Consider the following 16,315-nt stretch of genomic DNA (forward strand, 5'->3'; position numbering starts at 1 on the left):
TAACAACATGTATGTAGGGTGAGTGGTTCACCTTATCATATGATTTTCATATGCATAGGATGAATGGTTCACCTTCTCCTATGACATATGAGCAGGATGAGTGGTTCACCTTCTCCTGCTAATGCCCTAGCACACATCTTACCCATGGAGTTTGAGACTCATGGGAAGTACCTCTCATCTGGCTAATGAGTTGGGAAAAGTGGTCAGGGACCATAGCACTACCGATGGACGCATCGCGTACTTTTGTACTCCCTATGACTAGGATGCATGGTGTTCAACAACTTGATCTGGTATCAAGGACTGAATTTTGTCAGTGGAGAGTGGTAAGGTCCCGTGATTCACTCTCGATCACTTGTTCTTCATTATTACATAGATGGTACATTATGGCAGGATGGTATGATGATAACATATCGATTGGTAGGTGGAATTATCCCTAGTTGAAAGGGAGTGTTAAAATTGGAAACTAGGGCCAAATTCCACCTTAGGAAAACTCATATGATGGAGATGATTATTTCATTGGATTCGTCTTTTTGAGAGGTCCAATTTTGATATAAACATCATCTCATTCAGACAAGAAGAAGTGGAATTTTGAATTTATTCTCTCTCATGCACAAATTGTCAAGGTTGGCCTCAGTTAAATGTAGGCTCAAGAAGCCCAATGGATGTGTTTCCTCACCCTCAATGAATTTTATAAATAGGAGTGACCTCTCTCCTCATTTTATCATCCATCACACACATCATTCATCTCTCTCTTCTCTTGATTGGTTCATATAGCTTGGGAAACCCCTCTCTCTATCTCGCACGTGTGGTAGGAGGCCGAAAATTTCAGGGACGGAACAGGCTGAAATTTCATAGATTTAGACATGCATTAACCAACATTGACCAAGGTTGATTTGACCAAGTTTGACTTCAGTTTTCAGGGAAAATTTTAGTTTTGCTAGGCCAAGTTGCTGGGCACATAAATCGAGGTGTTTTGGGTTGAATTTTACTCTCCTTGAAGGCCGAATTGGATTGCTAATTGACCGAGCTGCTTGGAGGATGTTTTAGTGTTGATTTGACCAACGTTGACTTTGTCGTTAGGGCTGCAGATGACTGTTGTTGGCTACTGATTTTGACAGGGCTGTTTTGTCTATGTATTGGGCAAGTGAATTTGATCTATGCACTCTCTCTCTGCTGAACTATTAAATAATAATAAGAATATTTTATCAAAGGGTTTCCCCACATTGGGGTTTTTCCTAACATCTGCCAAATCTTGTGTCCTCTTGTCTTGACTTGTCTTCTGCACTTATTTTTATGTTCTATCTGAATTTACTTTCAATGGGATTAAGTTAATGTGATTTCTATTGGAAATAATTGGAAATTGTCATTGGGCTAATAAGGAACATTGAAGTAAATTGTGCTAAAGCATAGAACATGCCATTGTTATCTAAAATTAACAATGGGTTATTGCATCCATGATGTAAAAACTTTGTCATTAACATCATATACATAGGCAGATTGGCTTGGATTATGGAAGTGCAGATGATAGGAAAGGAACAAATGGATGTGCTTTCCTTCTTAGAGAATTCCTAGTGGCTTGGTTGAGAAAGAAGCATACATCAATCTCTCTCTACTACTGAGGCATAGTAAATTGCAATAACATCTAGTTGCACTAAGATTTTGTGGATGAAGGAAACCTTACAAGATATGAAGGTAACTTATAAAGATCCTGTTGTCGCTCATATTGTACATGCACTACGACAACGACTATGGTTAGGCGCTGTCACTTTGATCCCCGACTTGTCCATTCTAGATGTCTCCCAACAAAAAGCTATGGGGGGGGGAGTCCCTATGGAAATGTGAAGAAGAAGGACAAGTTGGAAACCAACGAGTCTGGGGGACACGATTGAGTGGCCTAGCTACTTGGTTAATTTTAACAAGATTTAAGGATTAGATTGAATTCAAATGTGAGACCAGTGCCTTATGGAGTCAACTTCTTGCTTATTATCAATTAGAGATCAAGAAACTGGATGGACAATCACTGCTTAGATGCTTCACTAACTTATATGCTATGCAAATATTAAGACCTAGGTGTAATGCAAGAATCTTGGTTACTTTTAGTTATATGCCTATTCTAAGTAAGGCCTTACTCTGAATTGTTTTGGAACCAGTCTTTAGAGTGGGTTGTGGGATGGAAATAATTGGGAAGCAAGCAAAGGCTTGATTAACAATACTTCCCCATGTGTTCCAACCACCCTATGCCTTCGGCATTGCAGAGACTGTGGCTCTGATGACTGCAAGGTCAACATGTTAACTACTAGGAAGGTAATGAATCCATCAAGCTAAATTTGAGAAAGGGTGGCCCTAGAAGTCTATCAACCAAGCTTATGATTCGAGGTAAATTGTCAATGTAACTCGACTTAGGATGCTTATGTAAGGCAGATGAGTGATTCTTGAATTACGATTGCTTATGCATTTAAGCACTTAAGTTATGATTAGCTTCTTATGACGAGAGTAATTAATGATGAATTATGAAACAATCTTATAACTAAGAACGCGCCAAATTATTAAGTGCCAATATTCAACAAATCCAAGATGAACTTATATTCCACACGATGATGACAATTACTTGTAATAGTAAAAAATTCTTCAAACAAAGTAAATGCCAATGATGATCCTATGCCAATATTGAGAGAAGTTCACTAGAATCGATAACTCTCAAGATGCTAATGCTTAATATAGACAATACAACGTGTTTAGAAATTATCCAAAGATCCCGTAACAATGCGCAATTAGATGCTTAACACAATGCCAATTATTTAAGAGAAGTTTGATTAGATTTAGATGTCAAAACAACCAAATTAATTCTCAAATGCTTTATATCATAGACTTCTTAATAATGCACAACTAGAGTAAGATATTCAAATGCCAATTTTATTGTTACTCAAATTAATGCAAATAGGTATAAAGAAACAACTGTGACTTAGACCACAATATATCAATATGATCAAAGAGACTTGAGGTAGTCAACACAAAGTGATTTGATATTAGTGTGCTTTAGTGAGTGTTATTATTAGATGTGAATTTATGAATCAACTCACAACAAATGTGTTAGTGCACTTGCAACAATTAGAAACAAATTTGCTATAAAACCATGAAATAAGAACAACTATGATCTATAGATCATGAGAAAAGAGAGATCTTATGTTCCTTATATTCCAATCACTTTATAAATGAACAATTATTAAACTTTGAGAACAACAAGAAGTAAATCATTCAAGATCCAAGAAATAACAAGCATGTAAGAAGCCAATATGATCAATGAAACATTAGATGACTTGCCAAGTGAAAATACAAGGTAATTTACCTTCTTATGATGTGTTACTCACCTTTATATCAAATCTGAAAAATAATTATGCCAACAATAAGGAAACTGTGAAAATAGTGAGCTATCAATGTGGAAATGTGTGCCAAAATGTGCCCAAAATTCTCAAATGCCAAACATAAGCTTATCAAATTAAAATTTTGGATTTTTTAGCCTTATGTGATAAAATCTTCAGATCTGATCCATTGATTATGCAGAGATATTTCAGTCAACAAACAAGCAGATCTATGCTCAATAATCAATGCCCAACTTATCAAAACACTAGTAATTTTTTACCATGAATTAGTGTATTTAGACTACTTAGATGTGATTTTCAGGGCACTTAAGTATGCATTTTGTCACTGTTATGAATGATTCAAAGAGTTGTAGCAACTAGTGAGAGAAAATGAGGGTTTAGAGCTCAAACCCTAGGACCAAAGCCTTGAATATCACATGCTCAAGTTGCCAAAATTTTCCAATGAACTTGGCACTTGAAAACACCGAACTTGAGCCAATTTCTTCCTACAAAACCCACCAATATTTAGTCAAAAAATTTCAGAAAAGGATTGAGGGAAAAATAAGGCCAAAAGAGTCTAACTCTAGGCCTAATAGGGCTAGTGTTGGGATGAAGGAGGCCTATAAGGCCTAGCGGCTAGGGAGAAGGGCTGAAGAAGGGCTGAAAAGGGTCAAAGAAGAGGGCAAGAGGGAGAGAGGAGGGACACAAAAGAGATAAAGAGGGAAGAGGCTGATAAAAGGCCTAGAAAGGCCCATGGAAAACCCTTAGGGTTGCCATTTAGGCTTAAGAGTGAAGGCTGAAGTCTCTAGGGCTTATGTCCGAAAATGGCCTAGAAACCCTGATGCAAGGGTTGAAAGAGAGGCCAAGGCCTCTTAGGGCTTACAAATAGGCTTTGAAGGCCTCCTGGGGATGGCGCAATGTTTCAAAAGGCTGACGCAAGGATGGGAGAGGCTGACACAGGGCTTGGAGAAGTATGCTGGGACTCAAGGCCCTAAAAAATTTGCAAACCCTTGGATGAAATTTTTATTTTGCTTCAGATCTTCAATTTCTGCAAAATTCTTCAATAATCGACCCTGCAAAATATTTTAAAGGCTAAATCTTACCCTCAAGGGCCTAGATATAGCTACAATACAACTATTTTCCTTTTATCTCACCCGCACAAATGAATTTACATATACTCAAATCTCCAGTATATACAAAAATAAAAAATCTTAAAACCCTAAAAACCCAAGCTGCAAAACAAGAGTTAGAAAATAATTTACAAAACTATATTATACAAATTCTATTTACATAATGTATGAATATACAATGCTTAGAAAGATTTTGAGAGATAATTTTATTTTTAAATATTTATTGAAAATGGCTAGATGTACTTTGAAAAATAAATGCAAGCTACAACCTTAGTGAAGTTAGAAAAACCATAAAAATATTTGAAGTCCAAACAAGGCCAACCTGTGCCCACGATTTGTGAACTTGGAGCCCAAGGGTTGGGGAACCTGCAATATATAATTCTTCAAGCATAAACCGTTAGAACAACGATGAATCGGATCACCTAGGATATGTCCAAAAATTATCAATAGAATTTTCTTATCATCTACAATGAAATAACGATTTAATTTAAAAATTTAAACACAATATAGGAATGCCGGCACCTAGCACATACCACAAACCAGTAGAACATAGATACCATGAACTACACCCCAAAGTCTTTATTATGATTAATAAAAAATGTTCCCAACGGGATAATAGATTTACATCAACTTTTCTATAGAATTACATTAGTCAAACATCAGATGGCTTGAGACACAAATGACCTATAATTTATAGATAAATCCTCCAAGTGGAAAAAACAGCTAGTTGGCTTGATCTCTATCAAAATAATCTCGACCATTGATAAATATTTGATAATCTTTTAATTTATGTCGTTGAAATAATTATTGGAATTTTCAAGTTTCTCATTAAACACATTTTTTATTGAGCTAATTTCCTTAAAAAATTGACTTTGACTTGACCACCAAGGCCGAAGGTTCCATTTTTTTTTTTGAAATTTCCAATACTCCCTTGGTGGGGGACCTCCAAAAAATTATTTTTTTAAGATCAATGAATTTTTCCACTTGGGGAATTTAATTTCTCTATCAATTTATTTTTGAATCTAATTAATTAATTTTTTGGCTTAGGATTAATTTTAATTTTTTGTTATAAAAATTAATAAATTAATATTTGAGGGGATTAATTAATTTTCCACCCTCTAATATTTTATCCATGGTGTCTAAGTATGAGGGACCATGCACTAATATATTTTTTACATAATATTTACATAATTCAACCCTCAAAGAGGGAATACTCGTTCATTATAGACCCTCAAATAATTTACCCAATTCTGTGACACAATATGATCTAGTTGACCAAGTGACTTGTAATAAAATAATTTAGCCAATTAGCTTAAATTATTCACAAATCTAACACTCACCTAAAACTTTAACAATAAATTGCACTTTAGCTTTGGGGTGAGGCTGGAGGGAAAAAAATCTACCGATCATCCGTGTTTAGAAACACAAATAAATCACTAAGACAAAAAACTTCCTAGGATGAAATTCATCACCAAAATAATAAGCTTACCTAGGTTGTTACATACATACACAATCTTACTAACATTATTTACATTACAAGTTTTTGTAGAATGGGTTTACAATGACTCAAAAACTAATGGTTGATGATCTTGATCTTTTGAAACAATTGATACATCTGCTTGCTTGGAACTTTGATAAAATGTGTGCAACATCTGGCTCCATATGGGGAGACATTTCTTACATGAAGTAACGTGAGAATCTCTGAATCCTGCATCCAAGATAACATAAGTCCATCAAATAGATATCCATTCAAAATTGAAATCATCCTGCATATATATAAAATTCGTTGGAATAGAAAAAATATACTATAACAAACTAAAATGTAAAGAACATATAACTTAAATGCATGAAACAAAACTAGCTAATGACATAAATGAAAAGGAGTAGGGTTAGAGATACTATACAAAAGATTCCTTATGGCATCAAATGTCATCGTTGTGGCACAATCCAGGTCATCTGCTTGTTGACAGGTAGATCAATAGGTTTCTTATCAGATGTCCCTTGATGAAACTTGACTCTCTTTGGTTGATGAAGATTCTGATCATTGTGTTGCACATCTCTGTCATATTGAAGTCTTCTTCTTTTTCTGCTCGGAAGGTAGGATGAAAAATGCGATGAAGAAAAATGATACATGGGCTAAATGAACTATGATTCAAAATGCGGTGGATGACCCTATGGCTTGATCTCTTCACCATTCTCCAACATCTTTGGTACCTCGACATGATACCTTCTCTTAACTTCCTTATATAGTCTGACAATACCACATGCTGCAGCCTGAATATTGGCAGATGATAATTCCATTTGAATAGACCCACCTAATTAATTGCAAACTTCCTAGATAAGATCATTCCCCATAATGATGATCTTATATGGATAGTCAACTAAGGAGACCTGTAGATCTTTGACTACACCAAGGACTTCAACTTTTTTGGAATCCATTGAGAAAATGTTATGGTAAGGTCTAGAAATTCTTCAGTTCAACTGATCCATAACCCTTTTAGTCATAACATTCGTTGATGCATCGGAGTTAGGCATGCAATTATGAAGCAATCAATAATTAATATCCCAATTCAAGAAGAAAGGTTGGTGCTTTTCATTGGTTATGTAGTAGTTTATATCTTTTAATTTAATTTCATCATCCTTAGGACTGTTATCAATATTACCTTGCTGGACCATACCTAAAGCTTTGAAGAATGATGCTCACTGAGATGGAATATTTAGAATCTCAAGCAAGAGGAGAAACATTTTAATACTATTAATTTAAGCAACCCAATCAAATTTTAATCCCGACTTGTACCTTTCAAAAGAAACCTACTTGCTTTGATTTTTCTCTTTACCCTTCCTTTGATAAGTTAGCCCTGACTTTCAGAAATTTCCAGAATTTGTTCTTGAGACGAATTTTTACCATACATTTGCGTAATATGATCCTTTTCATCATGAAATTTATTGATGGTGAGTTATGAAGGAATCATATCTGCACAACGACTTCCACTGGATGAATCCTGACCAACATGATTTATTCGTTCATTTGTTGCTTCATCTAAGATATTTTTAGCTAAGGCACACACACTTTCTTCATGTAAACTTTCACAAGGTCTACAGAAAGGGATAGGCTCATCAACAACATTAGCATATTCAAGTGGAGTAGGAGGCCTTTGATCATTTGGAGGGTTCCTTCTTGGCCATGGATTATTGTTACCCTTGTTATTATTGTTATTTCTGGGCTGCATATTCTGCATTTGACTTCTTTCCATATGGATTAGCTTATTCTGCATATCACTTATTGTCCTGACATTCTCAATTTTAATTTCCTTAATGATTCGAGTCAATTATTTAATTGAGTCCTGCTCTTCTTCCTTAATTTTTTTCCCTTTAGATTTAACTAGACCTCTTTCAAAACTTGGGATTTCTGACTTACATGAAGCTTTCCTATCCTTCTCTAATTCTTCAGCTGTACTTTGGGCAACAACTAAATTAACAAAATTGGCATGTGTAATCTCATATTGAGCATCACCATTGAAATCTTTAAGATCCTACTTTAACACTATCTTGTCAGGATGCATATAGTCTTGAGTCATATCATTTAGAAGGCCATTAAATCTTTTGTTAAACTCATCAACTGTTTCATTTTCCCTTTTTTAATAGTATTAAGTTCTTTGACCAAATACTTTCCTTCTCTTTTATCCCAAAATTTATCTTTAAATGCATCAATGAGGGCTTTTAAAGAGTCAAAGGCATTATCCACTTTGTCATGAAACCATTCAAGTGCATTATCTTCCAATGAAAGGACAATAGATTTATTCAAACATCATGATTTTACGCAGTGGCACGAGCATATATTTGTACAAAAGTGTTGAAATTATTTATGTGAGATTCAAAATTAATGACATTGTTTCCATCAAAGATCAAAAGCCTATTCATAATAGAGTCATTTGGCAGGTCATGTGGATATACCTAGATGTTGGTGGAGTTGCAAGGCCTGTAATAATCAACCATAATGTCTTGATTGGGAGGATTAATGAAAATAAAATGGAGATCAGGGATGGCTTTCTGTCTGAGAAATACTCAATTCTCTCTAGAATGTAATTTGTTTAACCTTCTCAGGATCGGGAGCAGGGTTAACCAAGCTACTAGGATTCCTTCTAGAGTAATCTCTTGTGAATGGATGAATAAGTGGAGTCGCCACCCAAACAGGGAACCAACCTAAATGTCCAGGTGTTAAAGGTGCGGATAAACAAGATGAAAGGATTAGTGAGAGGAAAAAGGATAAGGTGATGAAACGATGGAGAATGATGAAAGAAAGGTGCCAGAAAATGTTGTGGAGTTGCTGGCTAAGATGATTAGAATATTATGAATATTAAGAAGAATATTGTTGGAGCACCGAGAATGAGATAAATTCATCCTCGATAGTGGCGCCAGAAAATGTGCCACTTGATGGGCTAATTAAAACGATGATATGATGGGAAAATGTAGTTAACCCTGAAAAACAAGAAACTTGTCCCCGACAACGATGCCAAAAAATGTTGTGGCATTACCAGCTCAAATGAAAGGATTTAAGGATTGAGAAAATGATGTGAAGGAAAAGATTTCGTGAAAACCAAGGATAAAAAATTTCTCCCTGACAATGACGCCAAAAAATGTTTTCGCTCAGATTGTACATGCACTGCGACAACGATTCAGGTCGGGGGCTATCGCTCTGATCCCCGACCTCTCCATTCTAGCTATATCCCAACAACAAGTTATGGGGGTAGTCTCTATGGAAATGTGAAGATGAAGGACAAGTTGGCAACCAATGAGTCTGAGAGACATGATTGAGTGGCCTAACTACTTGGTTATTTTTAACAAGATTTAAGGATTAGATTGAATTCAAATGTGAGCCCAGTGCCTTATGGAGTCAAATTCTTGCTTATTATCAATTAGAGACCAAGAAAATGGATGTAAAATCTCTTCTTAGATGTTTCACTAACCTATATTCTATGCAATTCTTAAGACCTAGGTGTAATGCAATAATCTTGGTTACTTTTAGTTATATGTCTATTCTAAGTAAGACATTACTCTTAACTATTTTAGAGTAGGTTGTGGGATGGAATCCAATGGGAAAAAATCAAATGATTGATTAATGACACTTCCCCCTATGTTCCAACCACTTGATGCCTTCGGCGCTGCAGAGACTGTGGCTCTGACAACTGCAAGGTCACCATGTTAACCGCTAGAAAGGTGTTGAATCCCTTAAGATAAATTTGAGAAAGGGTGGCCCTAGAAGTGTATCAACCAAGCTTATTTTTGGAGGTAAATTGTTAATGTAATTAGAATTAGGATGCTTATGCAAGAAGATGAGTGATTCTTGAATTAAGATTGCTTATGCATTTAAGTACTTAAGTTATGATTAGCTTCTTATGACAAGAGGGCTAAAAACCCTGACATAGGGGCTGAAAGGGAGGACGAGGCTCCTTAGGGCTTACGACTAGGCTCTACAAGCCCCCCTGGGGCTGACGCAGGGCTTGGAGAAGGATGCTGGGCCTTAAGGCCCTAAAAAATTTGCAAACCCTCGCTTGATTTTTTTTTTTCTTCAAATCTTCAATTTCTGCAAAATTCTTTAGTAGTTGACCCTGCAAATTTTTTTAGAGGCTAGATATTACCCTCAAGGTCCTAGATCTAACTCTAATCTAGCTATTTTCCTTTGATCTCACGTGCACAAATGAATTTACAAATACCCAAATCCCCAATATATACAAAATAAAAAATCTCAAAACCCCAAAAACCTCAGCTGCAAAACAAGAGTTAGAAAATAATTTACAAAATTATATTATACAATTATATTTACACAATGTGCAAATATACAATGCTTATAGGGATTTTGAGAGACACTTTTTTTTTGAATATTTCTTGATAATGGATAGATTTTGAAAAATAAACGCAGGCTACAATTTTAGCGAAGTTAGAAAAACCATAAAAATATTTTAAGTCCAAACAACATCAGCCTATGCCCACAATTTGTGAACTTGGAGCCCAAGGGTTGGAGAAACTACAACCATTATATAATTATTCAAGTATAAACCATTATAACAACAATGAATTAGATCACCTAAGATAATCCCAAAAATTATCAACAAAATGTCCCTATGATTTACAATTAAATAACGATTTAATTTAAAAATTGAAACACAATATAGGAATGCTCGTACCTAGCACATACCACAAATCAGTAGAACATAGACACCATGAACTTCAACCCAAAGTCTTTATTATGATTAATAAAAAAATGTTCCTAGTGGGACAATGGTTTTACATCAGTTTTTTTGCATAAATACATTAGCCAAACATCAAATGGCTTGAGACACAAATGACCTGTAATTTATAGATAAATCCTCCAAAATAATCTCGTTAGTTAATAAGTCTTTGGTAATCTTTTAATCTCTACTATTTAAATAATTATTTTTTTGGAATTTTGAAATTTCTCGTTAAACACATTTTTTATTAGCTCAAAAACAATTATTTTGAGCTAATTTTATAAAAAATTGACTTTGACTTGACCACCAAGGCCCAAGGGTCCAAATTATTTTGAAATTTACAATATTCCCTTGGTGGGGGACCTCCAAAAATTTATTTTTTTAAGAACCACAAAATTTTCCTCCTGGCGAATTCATTTTTTCTAGCAATTTAATTTTGACTCTAATTAATTAATTTTTTGGCTTAGGATTTATTTTATTTTTGCCAGAAAAATTGATTAATTGACACTCTAGGGGATTAATTATTTTTCCACCCTGTATTATTTTAACCATGGTGTCTAAGTATGAGGGACCATGCACTAAAATATTTTTTACATAAGATTTTACATAATTCAACCCTTAAAGGGGGGATACCAGTTTGTTATAGACCCTCAAATAATTTAGCCAATTCTGTGCCACAATATGATCTAGTAGACCAAGTGACTTGTAATAAAATAATTTAGTCAATTAACTTAAATTATTCCCAATTCACTTTTACATAAGACTCGAATAAAACACTAGGACTCACCTAAGACTTTGATGATAAATTCCGCCCTAGCTTTGGGGTAAGGCTTGAGGGAAACAATATGTCGATCATCCATGTTTAGAAACATAAATGAATCAGTGAGACAAAAAACCTCTTAGGATGAAATTTGTCACCAAAATAATAGGCTTATCTAGGTTGTTACATACATACACGATCTTACTAGCATCATTTAAATTACAAATTTTGCAGAGTGGGTTTACAATGACTCAAAAATTGATGGCTTATGATCTTGATCCTTTAAAAAAATTGGTACATATGCTTCCTTGGAACTTGAATAAAATGCGTGCAACAGATCCTATTCCCATTATTTGTGATAACAAAAGTGCTATCAACATATCTAAGAATGTTTTTCTTGAATATGGTCTTGCTTGCTTTCTTCCTTATTCTCTTTTTCCTTGCAAAAATTATCCATTTTTTTTTGCAACTCGATTTTTCTAGCTGTGTCCTGGATGTCATTTTCTCTTGCCCGATTTTTTAAGTGCATCCTTAGGTTCTTTAGATTAGTTTCCCATACATACTGGGGAGATCCTGTGTCACTCTTTTTCTAGCTGTCCTTTATTTGTTTGCCAAAATCTTCCTTGCTATCCCAAATTGAATTATATCTGAAGGGAAGGGGTCCTTGATTTTCCAGCTTTCCCAAGGTTAGCACCACTGGCTTGTGATTTGAAGCTGAATTGTGAACAATTTTACTTTTTACAAGAGTATAAGCTGCTGCTATGCTTTCATGAATAAGGATTCTGTCCAACCTTTCTTTTATGTTGTTTTTCCCAATTCTTTTGTTGTTCCAAGTGTATTTTCCATTGCTTGGCGGAATGTCTATTAATTTGTGCTCTTCTATTATTCCTTCAAGAGCTTATCTTGACAGATCATTTTGGAAGATTGTGCCAAATTTTTCTTCTATATTTCTTATCAGATTTAAGTCTCCTCCCATGATTAAGTTCCCACTTTGTCTCTCTGCAATTTCTTCTTTAACTAATTTCCAACATTGTTCTTTCTCTCTATAGTGATTTGGGGAGTACACATTTATAGTTCTATACTTTTCTTTTGTACTTAGATTTCTCAACTCTATTTGAATCTAGCGTCTGCTGATTTTTTGGGTCATTAATTCCCATTTTCTTTTATCCCAAATGGTGCTGATTACTCCTGATGCTCCCGTGGCTTCTAACGCTACTCCTTCATAATTTTTTAGATTTTGAATCATTTTTTGATTTTCTTGCTTGTTTAGTTTGGTCTCTTGGATCATATATATGTCTGGTTGTTCCTTTTCTAAAATGTCTCGAGTTGCATTGACTTTAATGGAGGTACCAAGGCTGCGACAATTCCAAGAGACCACTATCATTATTTACTGTTGTGTTGGTGTGGTCCTCTCTTTCCTCTTTGCTAAGTTTTTTCATGACTTCTTATTTGTTTCCCAAGGAATGAGTCCATTGGTTGTTGCGTTCCTAGGGCCATTTCTTTAGCTGCTGTCTCATCTCTGATTTCTTTATTGGATTTCCTTCCCACTTTTTTTACTGGTCCCAGGCTTGGAGGATCTCTTTGGCTTTGTTTCTGGTTAGAATGCGGTCCACTGAGGGAGGAGGTGGAGAGGATATGGGGTTGGGGGAGGATATGAGAGCTAAAGAGATAGGGTTTGAAGGTGGGGATTTGGGGGAGGCTAGATCAAAGGAGTCTTCTAATGGCTCAAAAGGATTTGGAGTTGTGTGATTAGGAGGAGTAACCTTCGCTGGAGGCTGAGAGGTTGTTTCATTTGCTTCTTGGGACTGACGGATGTTTGATGCTGTCTTCTTATTGGTAGGTTTTTTCCTTTTCACTTGTTCCCATGTAGGTTCTTTCCCTTCTACATTTTCATGCTCTATTTTTTTAAGGCACCTATTTGCAAAATAACCGTACTCGTGGCATACCTTGCATTTAAATGGTATTTTCTCGTAGTCCAGTTGCTGAATGTGAGTCCACTAGTCGACCTTGATCTTTATTGCCTTTGGGAGGCCTTTTCCGAGATCTACTTCCATGCATATTCTCGCACACACATGCATCTTGTCTTTTGGCTCACATCTGTCATTATATTTGCCCATTGCATTTCCTATAGCCTTTACAAATTCGTCTCCCCAACAGTGAAGAGGAAGATGTGGGAGTCTGACCCACACAGGCACTGCATTTGGGACATCCATCTCCAGATCAAAGTCTGGCGTCCATTTGTTCAGGTATAAACCTCTGGAGTCCATGAAGTAAGGTCCATTTCTAAATATTATGTCTCTGTCCTCCTTTGTTTCAAAGAGAAAGGTGTAGTAACCCCTTCCACAGAATCGTATTGCTATCTTCCCCTATGTGGTTGCATTCCAGTTTCTTTCCACCCATTTTTGCACTGATTTGGGTGAAGGCCATAGCCCAGTGAACTGTCCAACAAGTCCGCGTTCTGCCAGAGAGATGGCTGCTCTTCTTGGAAGTGTTGGAGGGAGAGAAATCTCTGGAATACTTTCAAGTTTCTTTACAAATTTATTGACTGATGGCCTGTTCCCTTGAGCTCCATTCTCTGCGATCAGAGATGCGAAGGCTTCTATGTTTTCTTCATGCCATGGCTGCGAGGAAGGGTGAGCATTTCCCTTCTCGGAGCGCTACATGGTCTGGCTGGCCTCAGTAGCAGGATGCTACTGAGAGGGGGATCTACAGGGGCAGCAGTGGCTAGGGCAGCACAGGCTCGAGCTGGGCTGTTGTGCATGCTCTTATCTAGGAGTCTTTTTATATCTAAGAATGTTTTTCTGCATTCAAAGACCAAGAATATTCCAATAAAGTACCACTTTCTTAGAGAACTTGTTTCAAATTAGATGGTGAAACTAGAGTATATTCCAAAAAAAGAACATGTTTCTGATATCTCACCAAACCCCTAGCATGAAAACCTTTTAAGTATTTAAGGTAGAGGTTGAGATTGATTTCACTCTCCTCTCTTAACTAGATCTCCTCCACAAGTAAAAAGGCATTTGTGAAAATCAATATAGGGATAGATGAATAACAATGATTAACTGAGGGGCAACTGATAGGTCCACAGGAACAACATAATCATAGAGGGAGATTAGTTGTAGGGGGAGTATCTAACCTCTTTTCTATTGATGTCAAAGGGGGTTAATGAGTAAATATTGAATGTGAAAATTTAATGAGAAAATACAAGTGGATAATAGGTAATAAAGAAATAATGCAAGAGAGTGAAGTTTTCTTAATTGTTGTAGTATAGGTGAAAGAAATAATGCAAGAGAGAAATCTGGTGTAGAGGGCTAATGATAGAATCATGTACACTAAATTCTAGTAAAATTATGAAGAGACAAAGGGAACAAATTTAGAAACCATGGAGCACATTTTAAGGCCTTCGATCTCACATATTACATGTGCCGTTTGTCATGACATAACATAGGTAAATATAACACACAATACTAAGGTCACAACTACAATTACATAATTTCTAAGAGGAAAGAAGCACATGAAAATGATAAACAAAGACATAATCATATAATCCAGAAATTAGTTCTTGGAATCACCAAAAACTTCTTGATTAACCTTCAAGAACAACATACATTTTATAAATATTCGGAACTTGTAAAACTTGCAGAATATTATAGCCCCTGGAATGAAAATCGAACCTGCACAAATGATTTCTTCTTCCCTTTTATAGGGAGAGTCCCAAAAAAAACAATTACAAAAATATCTCAGAGTGCTACAATTATTTAGGATACTCCCCTGTGCAAGCGTGCCAATGGCCTAGTTGTCCTAATTATTACATAACATAATTGATTCCTTCTTGAAAATAACATATTTAAAAATTGTAGAAGATAAAATTTTCGTGATGTCCAAAACAGAGAAAATCTTCATTGTTGGCTTGCTTGATCTCTTGAAGTGGACCCATGCTCCACTATCTGAACTCATGGTTGGTTAACTAGTTGGTTACACCTTTTCCATATGAATGGGTCTGGTGTGGGAGTGAAAATAAGAGCACTGTAAGCCATCCTTAATTTTGTGAGCTTGGTGTAATTTGGCCTGGCCACGAACATGTATTCACAAGCCACAACAGTTGGAAATCTCTCTATAGATAGTTCAATATGGTCCTGCCCTTGAGAGTGGCGGTATTTTCTTGATGAGTTTACCTTGCTCTTGGCCTCAAATAGTAATTGTTCATACTGTTCCCATGGTAGGAGATGTCCTTGGAAATCCCAATAGCTAGGCAATCCTACTCTAGTTCTCTGGTCAAAATTAGAGTTGAATGTTGCAACCAATTTTTCCAGCTCACTCACACATTCTTCAGCCCTATCCCTTGCTTCCTTCTTCTAGATCATTTTGGCAACTTCCATTATCACACCTGTACTATCAATGATGTCTAACTCTCTCAACTCATCAACTAAATTCTCATTAAGGAGCTTGATAAATTTCCCAACAATGTTGGCATTCTTAGCATCCTCCTCCTTGGCTGACATGATATAGAATTCAATGGTCTTTACTATAACTTTCTTCTCTGCAACTAATTTCAGGTGTTCCCATATATTCTTTTTTCAGAGATGATATCATCTTAGATTAGCTGCATAACTTCAACGAGGGACATATTTCCCTTCAACCTTTTCTTCAGTGCTTTGATCTCATCTTGTGAAACCTGATACTTGTTATTAATTTGATCCACACTTGCTTGGGTGGAATTGAGTTGTTTTTTCTTAGTTTCTAGCATGTACTTCGTGTTTTCCAAGTTTATCTAGATCTTCTTAAGCTCTCTCTCTAATAATTGGATATTTGTGAGATCCTTGGTTAACTCATAAG

The sequence above is a fragment of the Pinus tabuliformis genome, chromosome 9, assembly GCF_031772625.1.
Source record: "Pinus tabuliformis cultivar Carrire ecotype Pingquan chromosome 9, CPIR1, whole genome shotgun sequence".
In the NCBI taxonomy this organism is placed as follows: domain Eukaryota; kingdom Viridiplantae; phylum Streptophyta; class Pinopsida; order Pinales; family Pinaceae; genus Pinus; species Pinus tabuliformis.